The following is a 16,918-nucleotide window of genomic DNA, read 5'->3' on the forward strand; positions in this document are numbered from 1 at the left end:
CAAAAAAATAGCAAAAATCCAAGGTTAACCTCTGCAAATGAAGGCTTTATCATGAATTTTCCAAGGTTTGAAGATAACATAGCTTCATCGACACGCGCTACTTTGCCATTCTGACCGCTTCTTCTACTGGTGCTGTAAAGAGGTGAATGTCAACTTCTCCAAGCTTCAACCTTGCTTTACAAGCTTATCCCTTCTCTAAATTTTCTCATCATATATCTCACCATTTGGTGAATTATTTTGTAAATATTTTTTAGTGATAATTACTAACTACTAGCCACTAACCTTATTGTAAAATGCACCCTCTACTAGAGTAGGAATTCCCAAATTATTCACTCAATCCTCTCTCCTTTCATCCTCAATAATTCTCTTCCCTTGAGCCCACATCCATGTGACTCAAAGGACAAGAGAGACCCACCCTCATTAAAAAAAATAAAAATATGCATAATCTTTTATTCCTTCAAATAAACTTGATTAGGCCTAATACTAATCGGGGCTTCTAAAACCTATAAATAGAGCCCTTCTCTCCCTTGTAAATCATCACATGATCACACTACACCACACCATTCTCAACACATAACACACCACTCTTCAAGCCTAGTTGTGTAGAGTGTGTGCATTGTGAGTGCTCTATTCCATCATTACACATAGGTGCATGGAGAATCTTGAAGTTAGTTATGCCATCTAGAGGAGTGGAGTCTATGCCATACTCTTCACCACACTTGTAGCCTACTCTTGTGCATAAATAAGATTTATAGTTTTCGGTGCAATTGTATACTGCAGCTACGACTTTTCTCTCCAAATTGACTTGATAAGTTGGCTAATCAGGTGGTTGAAGGTGTATTGTCCTTGAAGTTTGTTGTGCCATTTCATGCTTGGTGGTTTGAGGGCTTGTTGAATTGTTTGCCTAAAAGGTCAATTGTAAGAGGGTGACCCTAAGACAGTTTGTGTATTGGCAACAAGGTCAAGTTTTGTGTTGTCTCTCTATTTCTCATCGAGCTTTGTGTGCATCTAGTCTTTAAGGCTAAGACTGAGTTGCTCAAGTTGATTTGTGCTCTTTACCTCTCTCTGGCGTGGTGAATGTTTGTGTCTGGTGTGTGTGGCTATATTGCATTCCCCTCTCTTTGTGCGTTTGAGTACAAGGAGATATCACGTGCGTCCTAGTTCGCATCTACAACTAGGTGGTGCCCTTTTTCTTGTTTGATTTCTGGCTGTGGATTGTTTTGGTCTCTGATTGTGCTTGCCCCAGCCCCAATTGAGCAGCACGGCCTCGAAGGGTGTTTAGAAGCCGCTCTTCTTGTTGCCCGCCCCGGACCGCCTCAAATTGGTGCCCCCACTGAGGATCCAACTTGTGTATGTTTTTGTGTAGGTTCAACCTTTAGCATAGTCAAGTAGGTTGCATGAATCACGAGAATCTATATGATCCTTTCATTCCGATTGCAAGGCAAAAGTTACACATAATTGTTAGTACTAAGTTGCAATTTCAACGTGTAATTCGTAGAATTTTAGGTCCCCTTAGGTTGGCAGAGATAAACGCATCAGCAAATCCCTTTATTTTGCATCTCATTAGGTACGACCTTAGTTTGGACGTCTATATTTTTGTTTTGTTTTAAGCATTAGGTCATGCATAGACAATGGATAATGGACCAAGAATAGAGGTTTTCCCCTTTTATTTCACTCCACACATTAGAATAAACATTGCAGTTAGTAGAAAAATCCATTTTCAACAATGTATGGTATTCATGTTTGGTGCCCAAAGAGTAGGAGAAATTCTCGCATCACCAAACCCTGTCATCCTGCCTCTTATTGATTATCATAGGTCATTTGATGTGAATATTTTTATTTTGTTGTAGAATAGATTGCAATTCAGAAAACATTATTGTGTAAATTTTTTTAAGAAAGAAAAACAAAAACGTGTTGTCACTTTGAAACCGATTCAATGGAGGCCCAACGCCAAATGTCCGGATATCCTCTTTTCTTTGGAGAGCCTGGAGAGGATGCAGAATTATTTTTAGCAAATTTCAAGATGTCTTGTCATATCAAGAGGATAGTAACTGATCAAGAACGTGTAGAGATGTTTGAGGTGGTCCTTAGAAAAGATGCTATCACTTGGTTTGACTCTTTTCCTGAGGAAGTTAAAGGGAATTACACGGAAGTTGTGAATCATTTCAAGAGATACTTCTTTGATCCCCAAAACACTCAAAAGCTGTGGCAAGACATTGTTTCTCATAAGCAAAAAGACTTAGATGACTACTACTTGTACAAGCAAGAGTTTCTACGTCTTTGGGCTGTATGGGTGAGAAATGTTGCTAACCCTGATGATGGTGCAGAGTTCCTAGAGAAGGAGAGGTTCATAGCAGGACCCTTTCCTGACCTTAAGATAAAAGTTGAGGCGGGTGAACCTGCTACCTTTGATGCAGCTGAAACTAGGGCTGCTGAGAAATATAAGAAACTCAAGTGCTTAAGGGGGGAGGTTCCAATCGAAGGTCTTAGACCCAAAGGTAAGTCACAAGAATCAACATCTAGGGAGATTCCGGAGGTAACGGCGGAAGTGATTGAGAAGTTAAATGAATCTTTAAGCAGCTTTTCAATTCACCTTGCACAAGCTGTAGGTCCAAAGGGACAAGCAAAGAAGTCTGACGAGCGAGATCCATGACCTAGGAGAGTCTTGCAATGTTGGAATTGCAGAGAGTCTAGACATGGGATGTATAATTGTCCTCGGCCCCGTGGGGAGCCAGGCAGACCTAACTTGAATTACCCAGTGATGAATGCAGGTGAAGGAACTAGTCAGCAACCACGGCTTCTACAAAGGCCAAATGGAGCAAGACCACCTCCACAAGGAGTGGAAGGAGTTCCACCTTTGCCATACCCAAATGTGCATGTGGTAGAGGTGACAAACTCAAATGAGGTTGACATGGAAGCAAATGGAATTAAGCGTGGCCAAGGAAAAGGTAAAGAGAAAGAAGGTGTCACATCACAGAGTGACCATGGACGAGGCAAGAATGCAAAGGAGACCAAGGAAGCTAAGAAGACTCAACGTCGTATCAACCTCCAAGACTTCCCTCTTGGACATGGAACAGCTCCATACAACTTTTTGGAAGACATGAGAGGTAAGGGTCCTGATATCTCATGGCCTCAGTTTCTTGCATTATGCCCACAAGTTAGGAGAGATTTAACAAAGGCAGTTAGCACTAGGAGAAAGGTAAAAGAGAGTGTGCCTGTTGTAAAAATTACACATGCTGAAATGAATGAGGATATTACACCTGTGCTAGATTCCTACATCAAAGGAAGATTGGTTAGGAAAGGTCTAGTGGATGGGGGTGCACAAATTTGCATCATGACAGAAGGACTCATGCAAAAACTAGGCATGCACATCCATGAGACACCTGAAATTAAAGTCAAGATGGCAAACAATAGCAAAGCTAGGTGTGTAGGCATTGGTAAAAATGTCTTTGTGGAGGCCTTTGGCATTAAGAAGGCAGTGGATTTCTATGTCATGTCTACCAAAGGAAATGGTTACCCATTTATCCTAGGAAGACCATGGCTAATGAAAATGCGAGCTTTGCAGGATTGGGAGAGTGGAAAGCTAATTTGCAGGAATGACAATCATAAGAAGGTTGTCTTTGACATGAAGGAGCAACGCCAAGAGAAGCTCCATGAAGAATCATCTCAAAGTGAGACGGAGGAAGGCCAGACCGATAGCACTTCAGAAGGAGAAAGTAGCGGTAGCATTACTGAAGAGGAGTCTTCCATCGAAGTCATGGGGGTAAGGTTTAATCCAAACAACCAAGAGACCTCTTGCCTAGGTTTGGAAGAGGTAGGTACTCAAGAGAACCAAAATGTGCAAGATGAAGGAATGTTAGAAGGTATGTTGTCTACAAAACTTACAAAGGACGAAAGAGAGGAGTTCAAATGTGTGCTAGGGAAATTTCCAAGGCTTTTTGCTAAAGACTACACCGATATGCGTGGTGTAGATGCTGTTCAACACAAAATTGAGTTGAAGCCAGAGGCCACACCTAAGGCTCAAAAGCTACGAAGGCTAGGAGTCATCAAGGAGTAGGCTTTACTCAAGGAGGTAAGAAAGCTTCTAGCAGTAGGTTTCATTTATCCAGTGGAGAATTTAGAGTGGGTCTCTCCCGTTGTTGTCACTCCTAAGAAAAACGGCAAGTGGAGGGTATGTGTGGATTACCGTCCACTTAATGAGGCAACAAAAAGAGATCACTTTTCCCTCCCATTTCAGAATGAGATACTAAATGAGGTAGGTGGTTATGAGAAGTACACTGTGTGTGATGGCTACTCAGGTTACTTTCAAATAGGTATTGCATTGGAAGATCACTTAAAAACAACCTTCATCACTCCTTGGGGTTGTTATTCTTCTAGAGTTATGCCATTTGGCCTAACGAATTCTTCTACAACTTTCCAACGTTTTATGAAGATGGTGTTTCAAGAATTCTTTGGAAAGTCAATCAAGGTGCTCATTGATGATTTCTGCATTTATAGCTCAAAATCATTGCATCTACAAAGGGTAGAAGAAGGTTTAAAGAAGCTCTATGACATGGGAGGTCAACTCAACCCCGACAAGTGTCACATAGGTGAGGATGAAGTGATCTTGCTTGGTCACAAGGTTTCCTATAAAGGCATTGAGGTGGATCCTTCAAAGGAAAAGGATCTTATTGAGCTCCCATCACCCAATAATCTCAAAGAGGTCATCTCATTCATTCAAAAGGTGAAGTATATGTCACGCTTTATTCACTAAGCTTCGGAGTTGCTTCATCCTTTGCAAAAGCTGACACAACAAGTAGAATTTGCATGGTCTTATGAGCTTGAAGAGTACTTTTGTAACATTAAAGTCATTTTGTCAGAGCTACCAATACTCATGCCTCCTTGTTGGGAGTACACATTCTTTGTTAGCTCTAGTGTTGGGAAGGAAACAATTGGTGCAGTTTTATTACAACAAGATCCCCATAGTACCCGGATGCGACCCATCTACTTTTCTAGTAGGGTCATGAATGCTTTGGAGAGAGGCTACACGGAGGCAGAACTCATGATGCTTTCTCTCATGTTTGCAGTGAGAAAGTTTAGATCCTACTTGCTACCAAAACCTTTTGTAATTCTCACTACAGAAATTTTTTTTCCTTAGGTGTCATCTCAAATGAATCTTAGCACTAGGATCTCAAAGTGGATTATGGAATTGTAAGAGTTACAATACTCTTTCAAGGTAGAAGATAGTGTGCGTGCACAATTGCCAGGGATCCTTACTTATAGGGTACATGAGAAGGAGATTAAGGTGCCTGAAGTAAATACCCTACCATTTCCACCACCTAAAAGTATTCCTATGCTTTTACCTTGTTCTTTGATGGAGCTTTTCGACGAGTCACAAGAAAAGCAGGGGGAGGGCTAGTATTGCTCAACCCAAGTGGAGAGGTGGTCATGAAAGAGAAGGTCAATCTACCAGGTTCAACTAGCAACAATGAAGCTGAATATGACACACTACTTCATGGTTTAAAGATATGCATTGGCCAAGGTATACAATGTCTCATGGTAAAAGGGGATGCACTTCTCATCGTGAAGCAAATTTTAGGCATTTGGGCATGCAAGAATGAAAGCCTAAGGACAAAATTTTATGCCATTCGTAGATTGTTTAATCAATTTGAAGAAGTGCAACTATATCATATTCCTAGGAAACAAAATGAAGATGCCGATATACTTGCACAACAAGCAGTTACATGTGTTGAGAAAGAAGTTCAGGTCATCATGGTGGTAGCAACTGTCAAGCAACCGAGATACCAGGGATTGGAGTCATCGACTCCCATTATTACCTACATTTTGGAGGGTGAGTTTCTGCAAGACTTCACGAAGGCTTAGAAGAGGAGACTCATGAAAAAGGCAAGCGGGTATCTCTTCCTAGAAGGATCCCTCTATCAAAGAGGGAAGGATCAAGTGTGCAGAAGAGTACCAACTATCAAGGAGATTCCAGCCATTCTAAAAGGTTTGCATGAAGAGGCATGTGGTGGTCATTTTGCCCAAGAGTTATCTGTGAAGAAGATTTTGCTTGCGGGGTATGTTTGGCCAAGTCTGCATGTGGATGTCCAACATTGGTGCAAAATTTGTCACAATTGTCAGGTAAATGGGAATAGAGGATTGGTGTATGGTCCAAGGAAAATCGTGCTTGCAAATGGACCCTTTGAAAAGTGGGGCATTGATGCTATGGGTCCTCTCCCTGGGACAAAAAATGGTAAACTCTACATTCTAGTGGTGGTAGACTATATGACTAGGTGGGTGGAAGCACAAAGTGTGGCAAAGGTAACTGAGAGGATAGTGAGCAAATTTGTCTACACTCACATTTGTTGTAGATTTGGCACACCTTTGGAGATTGTTTCTGATAATGGTCCTGGGTTTAGAAAGCGCTTGCTCATAGAGGTCTATGAAGAACTTCACATTCTACATCATCATAGTACACCCTACTATCCCCAATCAAATGGTTTGGTAGAAAAATCTAATGGTGTCATTGCATGCATCATTAGAAAGATGGTGAAAAACAAGACAAAGTTGTGGGATGACTTCTTGGATGGTGCCTTGTGGGCGTATCGAACCACATATAGGGAAGCCACGGAGTTCACACCATTTCACTTGGTCTATGGTCAAGAGGCTTTACAACCAATTGAGCTCAACATTCCAACAATGCGACTTCATGGCAAAGCAGCACAAGATGATCAAGAAGCATGGATGGATCGACTTCTTACCCTAGCTAATCTTGAGTGGAAAAGAGAAGCAGCATACGAGTGCTACAAGAGGAAAGCCACACAGACGAAGGAAAAGCTTGACAAGAAACTGAAGGACAAAGGCATCAATGAAGGAGATCTTGTGCTAAGGTATGACAATCGACTCGATAATCATTTTGATACCAAATTTCAAACTAGATGACAAGGGCCATACATAGTTAGGAAGGATTTCAATTCAAGTTACTATCAACTTATGGACTTGAATGGGAAAGAGCACTGTAGGAAGGTAAATGGTTATCGCTTGAAGCCCTATTCGAGTCGCCTTCTACCAAAGGATCTACCAAAGATCTGTCAAAGGGCAGATTTCTCATGTAAGTATTGTTACATGAAGCATGAGTATAACTCCAGCCAAAATTCTAAGGGGCCAAACAATGAAGATCTCGTCAAGGACTCTGAAGCACTCTCTTTGGAAAAGATGCTCTATGATGGTACATGAATATACCATCATCCTGGGGGATTGCCATAGTAAGCTACCTCACCCTATCAAATCACTCAAACATTTTTGTTATCCCTACCATTTCACTGTACATAGACGTGTGAGTTACGGGACTTTTTCCATATCTTCTTAAAAACCCTCAGCTAGCTAGTCACTGGGCTAGTTGAGCCAAAAAAATAAAAAAATATAATTATATTATGGTCCATTTGTGTGTAAATATTTCATTGTACATAGGGTCTAAATATAAGGATTTTTCATAATTATTCTGTTATTTATTTAAATATTTATACTTAGGTGTGTGTTATTTATGCTATGTACATTGACTCACCATTACCATATTTTTTCTTACCATTTTGCATACTCTTTATTCCACATAAAAATAATTTCATGCAAGCTTCTCTTATTTTTGGTGTAACTCCATCCCAACAAAAATCCAAAAAAACTAGTTTTACTTATGTATATATTTTTTCACTATTGTGATTTTTCCTTCCTACATCTATTCTCTTTTACTCTCATAAATTAGAACACCAAAAATATTCATCTTTTTATGGTAGACTTATAATGAGACATTTATTTTGACCCCTTTATATTTTTTCCACATATATTATTTATATTTGACATATACATATTTTTTTAGACCCCTCAATATTTGATTTTCTTAGTTGTACTATTCACTTATATCATGATCTCAACAATATCTTCAATTAAAGACCTACCAAATAAGGTCAAGGGTATGTGGACTGCATGTAGGCACCTTGGGGAGCTCACTCTTGGAGGTATTCAAAAGAATCATCCAAAGAAGGACCTCACAAGGACCTTGTGCAGTGGAAAAAACAGTCGGTTTTGCTGAATTTTTAAAGATCACATGCTCCCCGAATTTGGAAAGGTGATACAAACAAAAGTTGTAGCTCGTGAGCTGAACTTTCACCTCAAAGTTTTTTTGAGCTAGGAGCTGTGAGCTATGATTTTATTGGTGGACCCCAGTTTTCCCATGCTATGCAGCCACACTCCCTCTTCCACTTTATCATTTTCCTCTTTCACACACACTCCTCCCTCTCCTTCCCACTCCCAAACCTGCAAGTCCAATGTCCTAGTTCACCCTCTTCACCATTGCCACTTCTCTCACACCTCCATAGCCTTCATCCTCCATTTCTACACCCTAGGTGTCTCCCTTTCTCTCTACATATATGTCCATATTACCATACTCTCTTCAGCTTTGTAAAGAACTTCAAAAAATCAGCAAAAATCCAAGGTTAACCTCTGCAAATGAAGGCTTTATCATGAATTTTCCAAGGTTTGAAGATAACGTAGCTTCATCGACACGCGCTACTTCGCCATTCTGACCGCTTCTTCTACCGGTGCTGTAAAGAGGTGAATGTCAACTTCTCCAAGCTTCAACCTTGCTTTACAAGCTTATCCCTTCTCTAAATTTTCTCATCATATATCTCACCATTTGGTGAATGATTTTGTAAATATTTTTTAGTGATAATTACTAACTACTAGCCACTAACCTTATTGTAAAATGCACCCTCTACGAGAGTAGGCATTCCCAAATTATTCACTCAATCTTCTGTCCTTTCATCCTCAATAATTCTCTTCCCTTGAGCCCACATCGATGTGACTCAAAGGACAAGAGAGACCCACCCTCATTAAAAAAAATAAAAATATGCATAATCTTTTATTCCTTCAAATAAACTTGATTAGGCCTAATCCTAATCGGGGCTTCTAAAACCTATAAATAGAGCCCTTCTCTCCCTTGTAAATCATCACATGATCACACTACACCACACCATTCTCAACACATAACACACCACTCTTCAAGCCTAGTTGTGTAGAGTGTGTGCATTGTGAGTGCTCTATTCCATCATTACACATACGTGCATGGAGAATCTTGAAGTTAGTTATGCCATCTAGAGGAGTGGAGTGTATGCCATACTCTTCACCACACTTGTAGCCTACTCTTGTGCATAAATAAGATTTATAGTTTTGGGTGCAATTGTATGTTGCAACTATGACTCTTCTCTCCAAATTGACTTGATAAGTTGGCTAATCAGGTGGTTGAAGGTATATTGTCCTTGAAGTTTGTTGTGCCATTTCATGCTTGGTGGTTTGAGGGCTTGTTGAATTGTTTGCCTAAAAGGTCAATTGTAAGAGGGTGCTCGGTGAGAGGGCTCCCGTGACCCTAAGACAATTTGTGTATTGGCAACAAGGTCAAGTTTTGTGTTGTCTCTCTATTTCTCATCGAGCTTTGTGTGCATCTAGTCTTTAAGGCTAAGACTGAGTTGCTCAAGTTGATTTGTGCTCTTTACCTCTCTCTAGCGTGGTGAATGTTTGTGTTTGGTGTGTGTGGCTATCTTGCATTCCCCTCTCTTTGTGCGTTTGAGTACAAGGAGATATCACGTGCGTCCTAGTTCGCATCTACAACTAGGTGGTGCCCCTTTTCTTGTTTGGTTTCTGGCTGTGGGTTGTTGTTGTCTCTGATTGTGCCTGTCCCAGCCCCAATTGAGCAGCACGGGAGCCTCAAAGGGTGTTTAGAGGCCCCTCTTCTTGTTGCCCACCCCAGACCGCCTTACTGTCAACAAAAACAATATCCTTCCCCATAACAGTTTCATAAGAAAATAAGTAAAGAACCTTGTCTTTGCTTAATTCGTTTGGGTAGGGTTCCTTGCATCGAAAGTAAGAGACTATTCCCTCGCTTTCATGCTTGTGAATCCCTACATTCTCATTATAGGTTGGGACCCTGGTTGTTTTCTTATCATACATAAAAAGCGCTCCAGGTCGATCAATGTTAGGAGGCGGTTCTTGGGTTTCTAAAACCATTTTCCCTTTTGCCATGTTATCCCCATATCTGTTGTAATCCTCAGGGTTACTCACTATCAGATAGTGGTTCCCCTTTTTGTCTCGGAATCTATCTTCGTCATCATAGACTCAAATTATCTCTAGTCTCCGAGCGGGTCTTTCTTCAATACAAATACACTTGCATCCCCAATAGTCAGAATAAACTAAGGCCCCCCTCGAGTTAGTTCCTTTCAAAAAGATTATAGTGAACTTGGTTTCGTTTAAAGGATGTAGGGAGGTGCTCCCCCCTGGAATTGGTCCTTCACCGTTGAAACCTCCTGGCTGTTGACTCCCCATCATGAAGAAATACTTTTCTGACGAAGTGCCAGTATCACTACCCTCTTCAATGATTGGTGCTAATGGGTCTAGTCTCGTCTGAGTTACACTCTCTTCGGTGGACGTGGTGCTTACTTGACTTTTGACACTTTTAGCTCCCGACTTAACAAGGGCTCCTGACCTTAAATACATAAGAATGAAAGTTGGGTTGGCAAACTTAAAGCTTACCTGGACTCCTTCTTCCTGTGTGGCTTTGTGATGATCTCCTTCTGGGATCTACACAAGGGTTTTCCCTGAATTACCAAAAAATCTTTCAAGTATATACATCAACCACTTAGTCAGTCTTCTAGTGGTCCAATTTCAAATATGAAATGATGGCTGGGATCTATATAGAGAGTATGTCCTAGCAGTATAGTCACAAATTGCAAAATGTGTCTGAATCACTACTTTCTTAGTCTATTGCGATAGACTGACAATTTGTTCAGCACAAGTCAATTCAAAATTGTGACTTTAACCTTGAGTTCCAGTTACCCTCTATAGCATATCCCTCAAGTTTTAGGAATTTTGGACACTTGGGTTGGGTTTTGGTCCCATTTTAGTATTTCAGTCAAAGCTTGATTCTCTATCTGAACCTCAGATTGACCTTCAATGATCTAAATGCCTTGAATTTTGGTGTGTCTGTTATATAGGCCCTCATAAAGCTCTCCCTAGGGAAAATTTGAAAGAAAAGTTCCCCAGCAGCAGTTTTCCTGGTCTATCGCGATAGACTTGGCATTTTATCCTTTTTTAGCATTTTTCTCAAGTTTTCTCCATAGCTGGTTCAGCCTCCCCTTATGTAGTGCATTGACCAATTTTGGCAATGTTTGGACATTTGGTCAAAGACTTCTTGCCCTTGTCTTTGAATTCAGACTCTAAACACCAGTTTTGAAGTTTTGTGGTCAAGATGGTGTTCAATTTCACTCAATTTTTGTGAGTACCCTTGTATTGATGTCTTAAACCTGTGGTATAAAGGTTTTTTCCTTGTTGCTAGTCAATCACCACCTTCATTAGTTATCGCGATAGACTAGGCAGAGAGCAATGGGGATTTAAATTTTTGTCTGTTTTTGCATAGTCTTGTTCCGTGTGCCCATATAAGTCTATCCCCCAAGTTTTATGAAGTTTGGACTTATTTTGACCTTAAACTCAAGAACTTCACAAATTTCACTTTTCTCTGACAATTCACAACTCCATTGCACTTGAAGTGATGCAAATTTGATGACACTTCATCTTAAGCTTGTGAACATCAGCCGTACCTCATGACACAGTCAGTTTACCCTAGGCTAATGGTTATATCTCTTCTTGGCCTCTTTAGGTTCACTTAGTGTTTCCTTATGACAATCACCTGTTTCTTTTTTGTTGGTTTTGGTCGCAATTTTTATGTTTTCTCGAGTGTTGGATCATAAATTTCAATGTAAACTCTTTTCACCCCCTTCAAGGGTATATGGGTTGGGTTTTGCTTTCAAGGCAAGCAAATAGCTTTATTGTTTCTTCTGTTTTGTTTGTTTTTTGCGTTTTTACAACGTTTTTCTACTTTGTTTCTTCACAAGTATAACAAGCACTCAAAACCAAAAACCATGACTCCACATTATCCTACTTAACTAAATCTAACTAGTCACAGACCCTTGGCAAGACACAAGCTTCCTGGCTATCCACTAGACCTCAGGATACTCTATCCTAGATCTTGTTCTAAAAGTTTAAGCTCTCTCTAGTCAAAACTAAAGTAAGCTAACCATCACACGAGTGACGTAGCTCTCCCTACTTAAGGTCTTGTGTCCCCGGAAGCAGCGCCAATGTTTTAGGGCTTGACTACTCCCCTGTTCATACTCAAAAGCACGACACAGACAACATACTTATCATCCGATGACACGACTAATCCGTAGGTGCACGTAGGCAATCTCGTTAGCTTGTTAGGGTGAGACCAATCTACACATACGCACTTTTATGATGCATCAATCATTAACTCAGGTAGAATGCAACCCACTCTATCCCTAAACGCTCATAACACCATTTACACTTCGAATGAACTCGGAATCCCATCAAACTTACTAGGTACCATCCTCTCACTAGGATATACTTACCTATAAGTCTAATCTCACCAGATTTGAACCCTAGTTATCTCGAATACAGTCGCCATAGACTAACAGGTCATAATCCAAAAGTGGGCGAAACTTAAGTTTATGAGTATATATGTGTAGCTAATCTCTTTCTCATTCCATAAAGAACCTGATTGTTGAAAACAGACACTGTTTGTGCTACTTACAAGCAAAACAAGCTCGAGGAAGGATCGATTGCGAACAGCTCGAAAATGTGAATGCGTGGCATGGGCGCGTAGCTCTTGGAGGGACTACCGCGATGGTGTAGTCCCGTCATAAATCCGGTGAGGGAGAAGCGCGTAGCGAAGAGGATAAGACACACTCACTCTCTCTCTCTCCCTCTCTCTGGCTCGTACGACACATAATTAATATTCAAAAATGTTGTTCAAAAATGGTTCTAAGGTGAGTTTTATACTTTAGTCACCTTAGCTCAAAATTGTACATGGGGTTATCTTACTCATTATTACAAAGTGTGAACAAATCGGAGTCCTAACTAACTGATTAATCTTTACATAACCCAGACGAATGGATCAAAATGATAAAACGTCTTTGACATAAAATGGGAATTTGATATGCTTTACAAGATGGGTTCATTACAACAGTTGGACAAATGGGGCTCCAACAGAGTCTCCTACGAGTTATGATTTTCATTGTGAGCAAGAGATTGTTTTGAGTTATGTGCATTGTGATGGTAGTATTGATTGGGGATTTGATGACCCACAAGTTGAGATGGATGAGGAGATGCAATTCAGGGTGTGTCATGCATTGTCAAGGGTGAAAAAGCTTATGAAAACCTCACATGCATGTGTGGATGTTGAAGAGGATTGTAGCTTGGAAAGTTGGGATAGCCATGATGACATGAATACAATGGATGTTTTGTCTTGGATTGATGTGAGTGATACATCTCATGATGGTGAGAATGGTAATCCATGGTCTTTTGGTTTGTATGACGTGAACCTTGATGGTTGGAGCTCACTAGTGAGTGATGATTCTCCTTGTGACTTTGAAGGATGCCATTATGTGTGCACGATGGATACAAGGGATAATAATTTTCCATTTGATCGTGGTAAGGGTATATGGTGCCGATTCATTTTTATATGATGTATCTTTGTACAAATAATTTGCATAGTCTACTGCTGCTGAGCATGAATGCTCTAGCAGACTGGGGGTCTGGCAAACTATGTTGGGCATATTTTTGACACCCCGTTTTTTGTAAATTTGTACATATGGACATGATGGCCGATGTCAAAAGGGTGTGTGGGCTTTCTTCTTGTGGGATTTTTAGCTTGCTTTAGCAAGCACATGTACATGCACTGCAAGTCGCTAGTCTAGTGACAACTGTTGGGGTAGTGTAAGTGCGTGTGAGTGAGTTTTTTAAAGTGAGACTTGTATATAACTTAAACTCATGTACAAACTTCAAAACGTTCAGTCAAATATCAGAAATTTGCAGGTTTTGGGTCGTTGTGGCTTCTTGATGCTTTTGGATGCAGTTTTTTGCCATCGACTAGCCTTCCTACGCATAGTTGGCCCATGGCAGCTTACTGTTCACGCCAATTTTTCACATAGAGGTACATAGGATTGAAATTTGTGGTCTTCAGAGATTTTTTTGTAGAAAGTGTAGAGAATTGTTGAAGTTTGAAAGAATCCCTCTTGGAGTTTTGGTTTGGGAGATATAGTCTATTTCCCACAGCGTACAAGATATGACATCTTGCAGGCAGTTTGGTGTATGGTAGGTTGTGGAAGCTCTATTGTTGGAGATGTGTGTACACTTCAAAATTGTGTTGTTGAAGAGTTATTTGGTGAAGGTGGAATCTCTTTCTCTCAAGTTCATTGGTCGACGTGTGCTCTAAATCCATGCCAGGTTAAGTGCTTCTTAATTTTCATGGCGGTCTTTTGGGTGGGCGTGTGCTGGTAAATTCCCAAGAGATCACTTGTCTTTGAGTTGTGGTTTTGTTGAGGTTCTTTTGATACCGTTTGTGGTGTTGATCTTGTGTCTTGAGCACTATTGGGAGACATTGCTATAGAGGTGCCCCTTGCTCTTGTTTTGCCAACAACGTATAGGTCAAGTGGCCTATAAGTTAGCTCTTCTAGAGCACTCACGAGTTCATCCTATTTTTCATGTTATTCGTTTATGAAAATAGCTAGGAGAGAATGATAATTTCATTGACACAGGTGTGTTAGTTGACCTTATTGAACCACCAAGCATTTCTCATGAGCCCGAAAAGTTTTTGGATTCTAATGAGCTTCGCATCAGACATCATGTCAGACGATAGGTGTTGGTAAAATGGCTAGAAAGACCTGAAGAAGGTTTGACATGGGAGAATGTCTCTGCACTTAAGAAACATTCTCCTATGTTTGTTTCTAAGGACAAAATGATTCTCCAAGGGGGGGTAATGTAAGGACATGGGTCCTATGGGCAAGGCCACCAGCACGACCGGACAGTGTGTACGCTAGGGGGAGTCTATAAGATAGCACGGTTGGGTGGAGACTAGTACACGCATTACCACCACCCTTGCAGACACATTCACATGCAAGGACTTGGAGTTCAAGAGGACAAGTGTCCAATCCTTGGAGGCTTACTAAAAATAGCCTATGTCTTGTACAAAACAAATTTTTGGGGGCATTTTTGAGGTTGTTGTTGGAGAATTATTGAGTGGAGAGTTTTCTTTTCTTGGAGAGGAAGATCAAAGAGCTTTGGAAGGGGAAGAAGATTAAGAGGAGAAATTTTTTGGGAGGCTGGGATGGCGTACGTTAAGGTTCATCCAAGATATGTAGCCATTTCATAAGGTAACAAATCGCAATGTGGGTATTGGCCCGATTATGGATGAATTTGCTGAGGCCTTTGCAGGTAGATCGTTTTACTCCATGGGTGATCTTTATTTTTAATACGATCATTCCAGTTATCTGTGGAGAGCAAGGATCTTACTACAATGCTTACTCCTCTTGGTTTGGTAAGAATGTGCACTCTGCCAGAGGGTGCTGCTAATTCTGTATCCCTCATGTTACTATGCCTTTCATTGATGATTTACCAATTAAAGAATAGAGGGGGTGTCAGTGGTTTGTTGCTCAACATATTGCTAATCATCTTATAATCTTGGTTATTCCATCCTTCTGATTAAGAAAAAGGCCTACGGATATTTTCTAAAAGGATGGACATCTATGGAAACAATCTAACCGTACAAGAGGAGTGCCACAACGGGTTGTGTGCAACAATGCAACTCAACAACAAGTGATAAAAGAGTTTCATGAAAGCTTATGGGTTGGACATAGAGGATTGTGGGCAACTTTTGTTAAGATCAAGGATCGGTACTGGTGGAAAGGTATGTACAAAGATGTGGATCAATTTGTGGAGACATGCTTAATATGCCAATAATATACTAATGTGCGACATCAAGATGGATTTCATCCCGCCTATCCACTACCTATATACTACAAGTGGGTGCTGGACCTCATTACAATGCTAGTATGTGTGTGGAAAATGAGGTACATTGTTCTTGTCAGAGAAGATCTTTCTAACCAGGTTGAAGGCAGAGCTTTGCATACCAAAGCTACAAGTTCAGTATGCAAATTCTTGCTTGAAGTTGTTATTTCTAGGTATGGATGTGTTGGTAGAATTACTATTGATAGAGGTGAGATGGATGCAGATGAAGCTTGAGAGTTTTTCGCTCATATGGTAAATAAACTGGCTCTCACTACAACATGTACAATCCAGAAGGTAATGGGAAAAGTGAAAGAGAACATCTACCTATTGTTAAAGCTTTAGCAAAGGCATGTCAAGGGCATATTGGTGATTGGCCTAAACTCTTACCATTTGCTTTGTGGGCTAATTGCACTACACACAGTTTTGTTACAGCTTTTATGCCATTTGAGCTGATGTACGTGCAAAAACCCATTATGACTATAGAAGAAGCGATTATGACTTGGACCATAATGTCATGGGAAGAGGATATGTCTACAGAAGATTTGCTTGCTCTACGTGTTTGCCAACTTGAGAGGTCCAATAAAATATCGAGTAGGCTAAGGAGAAGCTTAAGGAGGAAAGGTTGAAGAATAAAGTAGCATTTGATGGGAAGCACAAACTATGACCTCATGCTATTAAAAACAACGACTGGGTACTTGTTTATGACAGTAGCCTCGAGAATCAATATACAAGTATGAAAAAAATGGTTAAACAATACTTTGGGCCATATATGGTGCTTCATGTTTTAATAATGCAACATATCAATAATGCGAACTTGATGCTAGGTGCTTATTGTAGGAAAACGAATCAAGCTATCCAAGAAGCAAGAAGGCGAGATTGTTCTTGAAGATCTTTAATTCAGATTAATCTCTGGAAGATAATGTTATGTATGCATTAGACGATGTTTCTGATGATGCCAGACTGGAGGCTGTTTAGGTTCAGAGGGGGTGAATGTTGTGTAGCTCTACTTCCATGGCAAGAAAGTGAGTAAAGGGAT

The sequence above is a fragment of the Adiantum capillus-veneris genome, chromosome 11 (assembly GCF_014529385.1).
Source record: "Adiantum capillus-veneris isolate H3 chromosome 11, ASM1452938v2, whole genome shotgun sequence".
NCBI classification, from domain to species: domain Eukaryota; kingdom Viridiplantae; phylum Streptophyta; class Polypodiopsida; order Polypodiales; family Pteridaceae; genus Adiantum; species Adiantum capillus-veneris.